Below are 12,188 nucleotides of genomic sequence, written 5' to 3' on the forward strand. Positions count from 1 at the left end.
ACCCTGCCTTTATTTCGCAATTGTTGCTTTTAGTCATATGCTTCCAATAATAGAAGTGTTTTAAATGAAAAAAATATATATATATTTGTTTTGTCAGTGTCAAAGTTTAAGAAAGCAATTTCTGATAAGTAACGAAACCTAACTTTTAATGCGGCCTTTAGGTTCTTATTCTCATATTTGGGAAGGTTGTAGATTCATTATGAAAATGAATTAGAATAAAATATTCGTATAATTACGATATTCTGCTTACAATATTCTACATAATAACCGCCTTTACCTTTATACTTCAGTCAGTTGTTCAGCCAATGAAACACCCTTTGTTGTAAATATAGTGGTACAGTTGTGTATAATATAGATTTTAATTATCGAATATCTGAACACACAAATTGATTATTTGACTCTACAAAGTTATATTTTAGTTTTATTTTCATTGTTTTGAAATTATAGGGTCAACCATTGAAAACGAAAGATGTACGGTTTCAAATACATGAAAGATAAAACCCTGAAGGTGCATACTGGTTAGTCAGTACAATGATTACGAGTCTTAAAAATGAAGGGGGGAAATACATATAATATTGTTAATAAGAGCGTTTTATAGATAGACATATTGGAACAGGAAAATAAAAAAAAATCAGTTCTGTTCTCCTTGAAATTCGAACTACATACATCACAAGCTTACAAGCTACTGTTAACAACTTATCCCACAAGAACATGCATAGAAACATGAAATTAATCCTTGCGACTTTAATATTAACTTTGTGAAATTCTGCAAATTTGTTGTTTTTAGCATTTATATAATGATGGCCAAGATGCATAATGGACCTGTTAATAATACCATGACCATAGTTGAAAATATACAGTAAAAATCCAAGTATTTTGGCACTATATGAGTATAAAACTTAATTTTATAAACTAAATTATTCTTAGAAAAACTTGGCGCAAAATTCGCTATTCAAAAACTTGCTGTCATAATCTTAGAAACGAGGAAGTTGGACTACAGATTTTTCTTCCTTCAATAGCACACTAGTGGGCAAATGCTAAGGACGAATCACAAACGGCTATAGGGCGCGTAAAAAAGTAAGTATGGTTGAATGCGAAGTGCAATAAAATAATGCCAGAATACTAGGACATAAGAATAACCATAATTTTTTGCTGTAAAATCCATAAAACTTTGATAAGTGTGCAAGGGACAAAATGGACATTTTATGTTGAATATGAAAAAATGCAATTACCGTCCGCAAACCATTCTGGAATCAGATGTTGGTTCGGGATATGGCCACTATCTCAGGCGATGAAAAACTCCACATCTCGTGTCAGAATTTGCATAGCATTATCGAACAACTGTTGCGGTAATTTATCCCACTCTTCTGTCAATGCACGGATGAGGGCGTCCTTGTTTATTGGAGGGCATTGTCGACCAAAATTAACCCTCCCCAAAGACCTCAAACATTTTCAATAGGATTCAATCTGCAGAATGTGCTGGCTGCAGAATGAATGGTATTATTTCTTTTATAGTGAATAATACTCTATTACTGTATAACGCAATATTTAGAGTGCTCAGATTGCGTAGTATGTGCATAATTCTCAGCTTGTGAAACATCAGACTCATGAAGCCATTTTACGGAATTTAGTATTCTTAATTTGTGTTACGTCGACATTATGTTTATTACAAGATAATTAAAAAATAAGCAAAGAGAAACCTTAAATTTTATAAAACCTTGAAATTATGCTTTGAGGTATTCCCTGTTTCTCGGAAGAAAAAGAAAAAATTAAGGAAAATATTTTTGCTCTTCAGAGTATTTCGGGAACAAAGCGCATGTTTAATCTGTTTTACAAAGGGAGTTTGTATCCATTGACTTCGATTGTATTGATCTAGAATTTTATTAATATCTTTGACACCCTAAACTTTCTTTTTGGCCTAATTTTGTCTTTCACATTGTTTATCTTTAATGCACTTAATCACAACTTTCAGGTGTTCCGTAATCAGAAAAGTATTCACTGAAATGTAACAAATTTCTTCTCAGTCCTACAGGTCATTAAAAAAAAATCTGTTTTCAAACGTTAGTACAACAAGTAACTTTTGTTTAAAGTTACTTGTTGTACTAACGTTTTGTTAAACTAATCTTAACTAAAAAGATATAACCGAAATTATCAAGATTCTAACAGAGTTGGCCCCTTAGCGCTAATTAACGGCAAACCTATCAACGGCCTAAAGTACGACAGAGCGTAATAATAGCTTAAGAGGGAGAGTAGCCTGAAATGGCGAACGCGTGCTAGTCAGAATGACTGGCTCTCTAATGAAGTCAGTAGAACTTCACAGTTAAATACTTCTCCTCATTTGCATTTAAACGCGATTCTAAAAATACGTTCTGGCTGGAAGTTGTGAGCTTGAAATTAAAAAATGATAGGAAAGTAACTTTAACTCAAAATTAAGTGTTAGATAAATTAACAAAATCCTTATAGGTTCATAAACTCTCTGTGATCGAATGGTATTTCGTGAGCAACCAGTCGGTCAGCCCTACTGCAACAATACCTCAGAAAATGCATGTTCTACTGTATTAACGTCCATGCATTGTTTAAATCATTGAAAAATATTATAAATGGTCCCCTGGATATAAAACTTAAAATTCGTTTGCCAAGAAAAGACACATAATTTGGATACTTTGAGTTCACTACACTCGGAATCAAGGTAACTGGATTTTATTGTAATTTAAAAGGGAAAGTTAAGTGCAGCTAAAATGAAATATAGCAGTTACTTCGTGAAACCAGAAAATTAATGAACTGATGAAAATGCAATGAAATAGATCCATATATGAAACCTAAAGAAATTCATTACCAGTCGAAAGAAGTACAAATGAATGAAACGAACATTATAGAACGGTTATAGAAATAAGCATAATTTGTTGATAGTAGTATAAAAGTAATGCATCTGCAGTGTTATACAGAAAAATAAAATTAAACAAGAATTTGCAATCTAAGAACTTCGAATCATAATGACACAAATGACATTTCAACAAACAAAACATTTAGCTATTAAAATTTCTAAAATTAAAAAGAACTGTTAAAAATTACTGTTAAGTATTACGTAAACTGAAATAAAATATTATGTGCAGTAACGTAAAATTTTAATTTATTAGGTTGATTTTACAGTACAGCAGAAATTAAATTTTTTATAAAAATTTGCGATTGAATGTATTTTAAATTACATGAGCATTACTACGTTCAAAGTCACATGGAAGATAAATTCACGGTCTTATGTTTCGCATACTGGCAACATTTGTTAAGGCCTACAGGATTTTCCGTTTTGAGTGAAAGCAGACACCTCTATCGATGGATAAAAAATGTAAAACTTTACATATAAAGCAGCATAAAAATGTGTTTATTTACCGCCTTGCGTAGGAATATTCATATGCGAATTATTAAGGTCATTCTCCTTGTACTCAAGATAAACTGAAAACTATATTTTTCGGTTTTAAGTATTTTAACTGAACGTTTTAATGTAATAAAAGTAAAGGCATTGAAATATTAAAATTAATAATTTTGTACTAAGTCGATATATTTCAGGCATAAATCAGACTTAGAGAATACCTCAGCTTAAATAAATATCACTCGAAAAGACAGATAATGCAATCTAGACAAGCATTCTAAAAAGTGACACATTTAATATTAATACTAGGATTTGCTCTGGCGTGACTAATGGAGAAAGATAACTAAGTAAAAACGCTTCACACTGCAGTTGAACCAATATTTCTCTTCATGGATTATGAGATCTAAAAGGGGACGAAAAAAAAAGGAAATGGAAAATTATAACTCCTTTTACAAGAAAAAATATCTATAAACATAAAGCTTTCTCAGTTATCGTGAAGAACACTAAATACAACCCAATCGTTATATTTGTCCGCTCATACGGTTCTTTTATAACAGTGAAGGGATGAAATAAAAATCGCCTTAAGTCATTTTTCAACTTCTTTAGAAAACTTTTCCACAACCGTCGTTAGTAATTTTATTCCTTGAACCGTGAACAACGAAAAAAAGTCTAGGGACACAACTGGCGTGTAAGTAAAAATAAGAATCGGATTTTAGCCAATCGTAAAAAATACGATATAAGAAAAAAATGTAGAGATGGAAACACAAAAGACACGCAATTTTGCTTTTCGTTTTGCTAGTCATTAGCATCATTTATTGAAGCTTCTGAAAAAACTTTGACATGTTTCATTTTAATTGTAAAAACTCAAGTGAATTGATGCATTCCATAATATACTAAGCACTTTTAAGACTTAAATTGTGCCTTTTCTCTACAATATTAATGAAATTGAAAGCAGTTAATAATTTTGATTAGGAAAGAACTACATTTAATCACATTAGTTATTTATGTATTATTTTAATTGTATAACAATAACAATCTAAAGTGCTGTCTATATTTTTTCCATATAATAATTTCTTTAACCCCTAAAATAATCGTTGGAAAAGTGATATACGTTTATAAATTTTTTTTAAAAGTATTCAGTCACGAAATGTGCGCAATGTAAAGCTGTTCTGTGTAGATACGTTTATTACGGTTTTTTTTTTACAGAGGAGGTAGAGAATTTGTTTTTATAATTAATAGATTGTTTTCGAAGAGTTCTTGTTTACTGTAATTCTGCAACTCATAAGTTTCATTCAATAAATTCAGAATTAAAAATATCTCTTTTTCCACATTTTTATTTTATTCACGTATTATATTGTGCATTTAATTTTTAATCAGTCTCATATAATACTGAGCTAATTAAGTTATATGGCTAATTAATTATTATTACACTAGCTAACAAACTGAAATTTGTTTTGATCACATCGACAAAAACAAGCAGATTTATTTAAACTTGTAAAGTTTATTCTAAGTTTTTAACAGTTAGTGTTTAGTTTAATCCGCTTTCCTGGCGCTTCTTAATTTCAGGTTACAGTTTTTGGCCAGAACGTGTTTTTAGAAACGCGGTTAAATGCAAATGAAGGAAGAACAAGTATTTAAAGTTGAAGTTGTACTGACTTCGTTAGAGAGCCAGAGATTCTGAGCAGGTCGCGTTCGCCAAGGCTATTCTCTCTCTAAGATATTTTTTGATCGGCCGTAGATTAGGCCCTTGAGAGCTTCACCTTTAGTTAGCGTTAAGGTGCCAATTCTAGTAGAATCTTGATAGCTTCGGCTATATCGTTTTAGTTAAATTTTATTTCTTAGTATTTATGAGTTCAAGCCCAAGTGGAGGCATTGCTATAAACTCCAAGAATGAGTCGACTGTTAAATTTATTTTGAATAATAAAGAGTATTTAGCCCTTCTTGAGTTCTGCTCTCCATCTACTGAACCAAGCGATTATTTGCTTACCAGTTCTTAAGGTTCCTCATTTTTAGTAGTAACTCAAAAAAGTTGGATTCTTACAAACTGGCTATCTAAAATGCGGAAACTGCAATAAAAATTTCGAAATACATAAATCGTTTGGGTAGGTATTTTCTGGAAACATTAATAAATATTTCCGTCATTGAAATACTTATATAACCATAACAATTTTACAATGTGTTTCTTTCATTTAACACAGAATACAATGAATTAAGATTAGCATAAAATGTACGCCTTTGATAATAAATTTACATAAAAAATTTCCAATTTATGAGATATTTAAGCTTCATTTATTATATTAAATAACAGATGGATATTTTAAACTACATTTAAATCACATTGCAGAATTGTAGTGTACAATAAATGTGCAGATGCTAAATTAAAATCTGCAAGTGACAGACAAAGTGTTTTAAAAATAAAAAACATTTTTAAAACATGCAGGTATTTCTTTCTCTTTTACTGAGTGTCGGTTTCAATGACTGTAAAACAGAAATAGTCTCCAATGATATTAGGACTACACACACTCAGATGCCTCTGCTTCATTTTCTGTACATCTGTATGCAGTCTTTCTCTTTGTTCGTTATTCAAAAGTTTTGTCTGGGAAAACACACAAACAGCTTGGAAACAGGACAGAAAGTGAATATTCAGAAACACTCTGCGTCCCCAGATTGAAGTTTAGAAGTACTTCCCAATTATAGGTCGATTTATGCTTTATTATTTCCTAGAATTTCATTTGTTACTTAAAGTAGTATTCCAGGAACGCTAGTTCATCATTTATTAACTTCTCACGAAAGTTTTATATTATAAGAATTTTCGAATTTTGAAACATGTGAGCATTCTTTTTATTTTAACATTCTTTTATCTTCATAATATTAAGCTCCAGAAACTAATTTTTGAAATATTCCAAATTTTCTTTATTCTTGTTCATCACATTAATACAGTTTTATATTACGTATAAATTTATAGGTAAGTATGGTAGGAGTACTTTTTTTAACTTTATGTATTTTAAAATTTAAGTATTTATTTTTTAACTTTAGTATGAAGTATTTTAAAACCGGAAAACATTTATAAAATACTTAATTTACAGATATAAGAAAGGTTATTTATGCTCTCTATACTGATTTTCTTGTAAAGTTGAAAGTAGAGTAGGAACATACCTTCGATGCATTTCGTCTAATATATTTGTGTTTAAACCCGCTTTCTTTTATTATTTTAAAAACTACTGTGATTTTACATGTATGTTTACTACAACAGGAAACAGTGTTTCCAATGCAACATTTTTCAAAAAAGGGTTTCCCTTTTTATCTTGGATGCAAGATTCCTTTTCTAACAAGTTTTCTTTTATGCGTATAAAATTTCGGATATTTACTACAATTAAATTAGTGTTGAATTTCATGCAAATTATGCACTTGTAGACCTGGCTTTGAATCCAGACGAACGGCTTGGCTCCATGGGCATTTTCGTGGCTTTCCCGATGTGCATACGAGCCAGTTTCTCTTAGAAAGACCTCCACGAAGGCATCCCCATAGGAGGATAGCCCTAGTGTTCTTTGCCATAAAAATTTAATTGGTGTCATAATAAATCAACCAATCTGTACATCAGATTCTGTAGTTACATAGCTTACAAAATGACGAAATCTGCCTCAGAACCGGGATAGTGGTTAATGACTCTGACTGCTGTACCGAAGCTCCAAGTTTCGAAACCTGGATAAATCGTGGATGTTTGTAAATGTATGGTGTCTGTGCAGCATGAGCACACTCTAAATATGAGGCGAGTCAGAAATCCTCTCGAGAGGTTGAGGGTAGGGGAAGAGGGAAGACACCGTCGAACCCATCCCACCGGGATTGTTCTCTCTCAAAACTGCGGTTGAAATGCACTTAAGTCAGATTGTTACATATATGGTGCTCAAGGCTCTTGCCAATAACAGGTGATTTGACTCTTTGCCACGATAAATGTCGTGGACTTTAGTTGACCTTTATCAGACAACTGAAACTGGTAACAACAACAGTGATGAAATCCAAAACCCAATAGAATTAATTATATTTGTGGTAAATTTGATAAGTATGTCTCTACTTTGTTTGCATTAAATCTTACACCTGAAAATCTAAAGTATCGTTTAAAACTATAATACACCCTCCCTCAAAAGTCTTCGGAAATACTCCCATGCAATGGCCTTTGATACGAAATCAGGAAGTCATGTGTACATGTTCAATGTTCGTTGTATCCCGGCAGGAAATGGGCTTAAATTAATGAGTGTAAAATTTAATAGGATACAATACTTTTCATAGCAATATTCTTCAGTAGATCATTACGATTGACTTGCCTAATTTCACCTAGGTGGACAAACCTTGTTAACTTGTTTTATTATGCAACAAAATACGTAGTAACATATTTAAATGGATTTTGTCTATTTTCATCTACTCAGAGAAACCTTGTTAACTTGTTTTATTACACAACACAATACTTAACATCATTTTAAAATTTATTTCCCTAATTTCATCTACGTGGATAAAATTTGCAAACTCGTTTCAATATACGACACAGTACTTAACAGGAAAAGCATTTTAAATAATTAGTGTAAAAATGAATATGACAGAATATTTTCATAGCAGTATTCTTCTGCAGCACGCATATCCCAATTTCTTCTTCCTTTCATGTGATTTTGACGTTCGTGAGATCATTCCTTCCTGGTATTGTAGTTTTAATGGCCAGCAGTATACTAATTTATGTGTGAATTTATCGATAAAATGAACTTTATAAAAGTATTTCTGAAATGTCTTAATTCTAAATTGACTCAGCTTACAACATAGTTAAATCTAAGTGCTTAATTTCCTTGTTAACAATACAATAAAGCTTATAATGTATCAGTTAGACATAGTTTATTAAATGAAAGAGGCACAGCTGAAATTTATATAATAATATACGCAAGTGAAATTTCCTACGGCGTAAAATTACTTTTAAATCAAGCTTAACCTTCAATAGTTCTTATTAGCAAATATCAAATGAATTCTAATGTTCATTTGGTGAAAATAATCGATTTGCACATACTTAAGGAGCATAAATAATCGATTTAAAACTGTACGTTTCAAAGACCCTGTCAATCAATCTGCGATTCGTAATTCTTTGGTAAGGATATTCTTGTCCCACTATACAGCACTTAATATTTGTATTAAAATTGGTCGCTGTCCACTGTACTCATGAGAATGTTATCATAAAGCATACGAGTTAGCAGAATAGAAACCGAGCTCGTAAATTATGTAAACTCAGCAGTCGCAGCTTCTGCGCGAAGAATCCCTCAAGGACCAGAACGACAAGATCGCCAGTTCAACCATCAAAGGGGTTTTAGTCCGCTTGCTGTCCAACAGGGACTTTCACCACAGCACTACCTTAAGCTAGATCTAAATGAGGGATATGAAGCGTCAAACACTATTTCAAGCGCAATATTCAGCCATTAAACTTCAGAGTTTCAGATCTATTAGATTAATGGTTTAATGCCAGATGCATAAACGTATTAAGTTCTAATTCAATTTTAAAATAAGTGTAGTTTTTTAAGCGTCATATGTGTTTATCACACGTATTACCATGAAATAGCTTTCAAGAATTTTGAGAATTTATAATTAATTACACATACATTTAATAAAATATTTAATGGCTTCTTGAAGACAATTATCTTCTCTGTCAACTGATAGCTTTCAAACGAAAAACTATGATTAGGTTATTGCTTTATGCAGATTTAAATTGTTTTTATTAGTTAACTTCTATTACAGCATAGTCATTTTAAATATCTACAATATAACTCTTTAAACATGTCTATCATTGGTCATTACTAAAGTTTTGTGTTTCCAATCTGCAAGGCGTAAAACATTTATATCTGAGATTTAATCAGAAAGTTCTGCGATATAAAAGGAGTGCATTGTCATTCGCAATGTATTTGTCTTAAGAATTTAATAATCAAAATTCATGATTTAAAAAAAAATGCGTTTTTATTGCCGAACTAAAATATTTTTATCTTCCAAGCGTCTGTATATTGTCATTCTACAACTCGTAAGATATTTAATTTTTCTTTCAAATTTATTATATTACTTATTAAAAAACTAAGCCATTTAAAAGCAATACACTCATATTCATTTTAATGATCATTAGCTATTAACTGGACTCGTGAAATTAAACTCACTTTATTCATTAAAATCTTATGCATATATAAAGAAAAGTACCCTTTTTCCAGTTTGTGTGTGTGTAATTAAAACACATTTAGAGTGTTATTCTGATCTTGTTGAAATCTTGCAAACTTGACCTTCTAAATGAAAGAAACAATAATTTTCATGCATGTAATTTAATTAACAGCTTCCTTTGACTATTGAAAAAGCTCATAACATTATTTTTACATTTGACGTTTTGTTAAGGATGGGATGTAATTAACAAGAATCCAGAATTACGAGTACTTACGACAATTTTGCGAAATTCGTTAGTCAGTTTACGTTATAATCTGCATTGAGTGTTTATAGTGAATTTTACCAATTCAGATCTTTGCGTTGCAAATACGTTAAAAGGTATTCTGGAATGTAAATGTATCACCAAAAATGACAGTAACTATTCAAACATTAAGTATTTGAATACTCGTCTGGTATATTTTAATAAACCTGCATTTTACAAAAATCCAAGAATTGTACATAAACTGATGATTCAAATTTATATTAAAAATTCTCTTAACGAAATGAGTTTCTTAAAGAAATCAGTATTTTTATTTCAGAAAAAGGAAATGCAAGAAACTTAGCGGGTTGCAAGAATAAACTCCTGTTTAATTTGAGAACGAAGTGACAAACTGAATAATTTATACCGTGTCCCAAAAATACGAGAACATAAAACTCTTAAAAGCGCACTCAATAAATTTTGTTATCGAAGATTCATCACACTACATACGACATTAATATTTCAGCCAAGGCAAGGCTATAGCGTAATAAAGTATTCATAGAATGATGCCAGGAAAGTGTCCTTAAACATGAAAGCATACATTCACTGATACAATTTATCCGTCTATCGGTTTAAGATGTGCTTTTTTCACTTTCTGTTCATGAAATTGTAAGAAATTTTTGTAATCGATGTGATGCATATCATTGAAAAAAAGGAGATTCTTTCGTAAAGTAAGAAGACAAACTTAATGAATTCGAGATAATATTTATAAGTATAATGTAAAATGCATCATGCTTTCTATCATAAAATATGAGAAAAGGGATATATTTTAGACATTAAAAGAGATAAACATTGTTGTTGTGAATGTGTAAGGATCTTAAGTTTTACTAACGTTTATTTTATTTTAAATCTTTACTATCACTTCTTATTTTCTACTTCCGGCCAGAATTATAAGCGTTAAGGTTTTTATGCAAAGTTTGTCTGGTGAACGCCAAGTATTTAAGTTGTGGCTTTTTGCCAAACGAGAGAGAGGAAGCAGTGAGTCGAAGCAGGCCGCTTACCTTAGAAGTTACGCAGTTGCTTGTTGCCTTCCAGGCCAGAGGTTTTAATCCTCTTGATAAATTTTAAACGTATTGTAGTGTTCACAGTTCTCTGTACTACATACGCTTCCTGTTAATATAAGGCCAATCTTCCACGTTTATTATTCTAAAGTTAAATTAGAGTTTAGTTTTATTTTTATACTTTTACGTTTTGACCCCAAGTAGCGGGTCGGTGTATTCCGAAGCACGGAAGTCATTGTAAATAGAGAAAAATAAAGGGTTTTGTATACCCTTCTTGTGTATCCTGTTTACTACCCACAGTTTTGAACATATCTTTAGTAAGCTCTCTGTTCCGAGTCAGGTCCTTGCATGTTCCCGAAGAAGGTTAGAAGGAACATTGAACCTGATAGTGGCGCCCAACGAAGAAGAATAACCATGGCCGAGTTTCAAGAAGAACCTGTGCTGCCTGCAGAAACGGTTCAGAATCCAGAAATGCCAGCTGCGCCCTGGAAGGATTTGGTTACATCGTCCAGACCATGCGCGCTGCGATGAAACCAGAAGCAACACTTTAAGGAAACTCACCGGTAACCAGTTTTTTGGAAAAATTGGATGATCACTTCATGCTCTACCCCGTGCACGAGTTTCAAAAAGTTACCTTAGCTACCAGCGCTTTGAGGGGCCAAGCGCTTAACTGGTTCAAATGTATAGGCAGAAGTCTCTGGGGTCAAGCAGGAAGTCCTACCTATACTTACGAGAATTTCAAGACTGCCCTACTAAAAGCCTTCCCTGTTGTAAGGGATCGTGCGAAATTAGAAACGGAACTTTTCAGTATATATCAACAAAGAATCGAAAACCTCTCAAGCTTTATTTTAAGAAAAATTCACGTCTTCAAACTCTTGTATGGAAACCGTCCGGATCCTGAAATAATTGAAGTGATTTTGCCGAGGTAACTGCCCCAAGTGCAAGACTTTATTGAATTAAGAAATCCGACTACACTGGAAAAGTTATTTGAGCTAGCAATCCAGTTTGAAAGTAGAAGAACGGCGGACATTGAAAGAAGACGCCAATATCAACAGCGAAACCAATTTGGTGCGCCAAGACTACAGCAAATTCAAGCACACGGCTACGGAAGCAAAGCGAATCAGTGGGCAAGGAAACGCGAGCATTCAAAAACAGCCGGCGAACGTCGACAGTTCAATAGCAACCCAGGGAAAATGTCTCAAGGCTAGTGGAAAAAGAAGGAAAGCATGGAAACAAAAAAGGATTTAAACTAAAACGGATTTCTGCTGACGGGAGGGTGCGGAAATCCGAAGGCTACGAAAACCCCTCTTTCTTCAAGTTAAATACAGTAATGGTGAAAAATTTGACTCTT

This window comes from Stegodyphus dumicola, chromosome 6, assembly GCF_044657685.1.
Source record: "Stegodyphus dumicola isolate Sdum_Otavi_A_Nest chromosome 6, ASM4465768v1".
Lineage (NCBI taxonomy): Eukaryota > Metazoa > Arthropoda > Arachnida > Araneae > Eresidae > Stegodyphus > Stegodyphus dumicola.